Source organism: Octopus sinensis, linkage group LG1, assembly GCF_006345805.1.
Source record: "Octopus sinensis linkage group LG1, ASM634580v1, whole genome shotgun sequence".
Classification (NCBI taxonomy): Eukaryota; Metazoa; Mollusca; class Cephalopoda; order Octopoda; family Octopodidae; genus Octopus; species Octopus sinensis.
Window position 1 is genome coordinate 109,317,047 of NC_042997.1, and position 3,157 is coordinate 109,320,203.

Genomic DNA, 3,157 nt, shown 5'->3' on the forward strand with positions numbered 1-3,157 from the left:
TGCACCTGAACGATCTAAATTCTAGCCTTGTTTGCTGCGAATGCGCGAGCGGGATCTTTAGGGTTGCAAAAAAAAAAAAAAAATCAAACAAAGACTTACATGTTGTATGCGAATAATGTCTGGATGTTCTGATACCATGGGTTATTTTGATTGACAAAACTGAGATGTAAACAACAGCCACTTCGTGTAGCCGTTTCGAATCCTGCTCGAGACCGAGACACTTCAATAACCATGAAATAATCACATACACTATATACTGACACAAGCATTTTCCATTTGATTTTCACTATTAACCGTCCTCGCGATCCCCTTCGTATATATGTTGGGATCACGAACGATACGATGAAAATTCAGAGTTACTAGTGGTCATTGATTTTTTAATAAAATGTGAAGATGGTTTATCGATTCAAAGTAATTTAGTGTTAGGAAGGGCATCCAGCTCTAATCCTGCCATAACAGTCACAGACGTCTGGTGCAGGCTTCGGCCTGGCCGGCTCTTGTGGTACCGTCCCAACTATACTACATGCAACGGGGACGTTAAATGGTGATGATGATATCCATAAAATAATCATATTTTCTGATTTTTTAATGCTAAAATCCTTCTTGCAATCCCGAAAAATATCGTAACCATCGGACAGGCAGACGGATATAACGCCCATTATAGTAAGATGACAAATCGGCCCAGCTATGATGAGAAATAAAGGGATAGTGTCGCAAATCCAAACCCTCTACATTCACAAACCACGAGGGGTGGGGAATCCAGAATTAATCCTCGTCGCCAGAATTTTAGCAAAAAAAAAAGGATAATTTGTTAATACAAAACTTAATATCCACTAAACAATCATACCTATTTCTTTACTACCCACAAGGGGCTAAACACAGAGTGGACAAACAAGGACAGACAAACGAATTAAGTCGATTACATCGACCCCAGTGCGTAACTGGTACTTAATTTATCGACCCCGAAAGGATGAAAGGCAAAGTCGACCTCGGCGGAATTTGAACTCAGAACGTAACGGCAGACGAAATATGGCTACGCATTTCGCCCGGCGTGCTAACGTTTCTGCCAGCTCGCCGCCTACTAAACAATCATACCTTTACAATTTTTTTTTTCCGCTAAAATCTTCGTAATCCTGAAAGACATCGTGGCCATTGGTTCAGCCGTTTGAACGTGAAGAGGGAATAGACAGACAGATAGATAGACCGACATTACACCGATAATAGTAAGATGTAAGTGTAAATTTGTAAACTGGATATAGAACCTGGACGTTTCGAAGAAAATATCCATAGTTATCTTCTGTCTCTTTGATTTTTCAAAGAGATATTCACATCAGAAGGACAGCTAACCTTTCTGACGAAACACACTTTTCCTTGTCTGTCCCAAGCAACAATATCTAGCCTGTTTCAAGTGGCAGTACATATGCTTTTGCTTGCAGCATGTATGTATGTATGTATGTATGCATGTATGTATGTATGTATGTATGTATGTATGTATGTATGTATGTATATATGCATGTGTGTGTGTCTCTTCTATTTTAATTGTAAAATTTTCCACTGAGGAGGAAGCCATTTTGCAACAAAGATACAAGGCTCCATCTTTGGGATTTATTATGTATGTATTTATGTATGCATGTATGCATGTGTGTATGGATGTATATATGTATGTATGAATGAATGTGTATACACACAACGCATACATGGACTGACACCCGGTCCGTTATGACGAAAAATGTTCCAGTTGGTTCGACCAACGCAACGGCTTGCTCATGGAATCAACGTGTAAGTGGCTGAGTACTCCAAACACAGGCGTGCCCTTAACGTAGTTCTCGGGGAGACTCACCGTGACAAAAACTGTAGAAAGTTTAGCCATTTAAATTACGGGTACGACTCATGTTTACCAGCCGAGTGGACTGCGGTAATATGAAAGGTCACAACGCGCCGCCGGAAATTGAACTCCAGGAATCGAACTTACGACCGTGAACTGAATATCCTAACTTTTACGGCTACGACACCTTCACTAGATCCCTCCATCCCTCCATCCATCCATCCATCCATCCTTCAATCCAGTCTGAAGCAGAATTTGAGAAAAAGTGCCGGGCTGGAAGCAAAACCTGGAATCAAAGGACCGTAAATCTAACTTAGCAAAGACTAAAGTTGTTGTTAACAAGAAAGCAGACAAGACTCTCCTTCCATCAGGTAAATAGAAAAGGATAATGATGGTGGTGGTGGAGATATGTAGGAAAAGAGTGTAAGCTATGGACGCGTAAGAGATGCAGTGGAATCATAGGTAGGTTAACGGATAAGGTCGTTTTCATGTATGGCAGATGCACTGGAACAATAAGCACTAAGGACAGGAGGGACTTAAACTCTCTCTAATGCCCGGGAGGCTCTCTTGAGGTAGTAAATAGTTTCTGCTATTTAGGTAACCAAATTATCAATGATGGTGGATGCTCTGAATGTATTGTTTCTAGAATAAGATTAGGATGGAGGAAGTTCAGAGAGCCTCTCTCTCTCACTCTCTCAGAGTGAAAAGGCGATTGTATGATGCGTGTGTGAGAACGGGTATATTACATGGTAGTAAGACGTGGGCTCTGACTGCAGAGGACAGGCATAGACTGGAGAGGAATGAAGGTAGTATACTCCGGTGGATTTGCAACATCAATGTGCTTGACAGGCAAAGCACAACTGTGTTGAGTATAAAGTTAAGCATAAAAGGAATTAAATGTAGCATGCAGTAGAGGAGTGTGCGTTGGTTTCGACATGTGATGCGTATGTGTGAAGACAGCTGTACCTATCACTGAAAGTGGGTGGTACCTGTGGCAGAAGGACACCCAGGAAGACATGGGATAAAATGGTGAGGACTGATCTTAAGGATGCTGGTGCTCACGGAGGATATGACAATGGACCGAGTTGTGTTTTGGCAATATGATGTTCTAGAGAAGACCCACCTATGATAGCGAAACTGATTGCTAGAAGGGTTGTGTCTCACCCACATCTAACAACAAGATTTTCCCACACCCTGCCCCAAGAAACCGAACTACTTCTCTTCCAAACAGTATCTTTCTCTTCTTCACATTTCCTCTTCATAAACTATGATTGTCTTCCCATCCCCTTTCCTGCCCTTACTGCCCTCTACCCAAGTTTTCGCCAGTCCCCT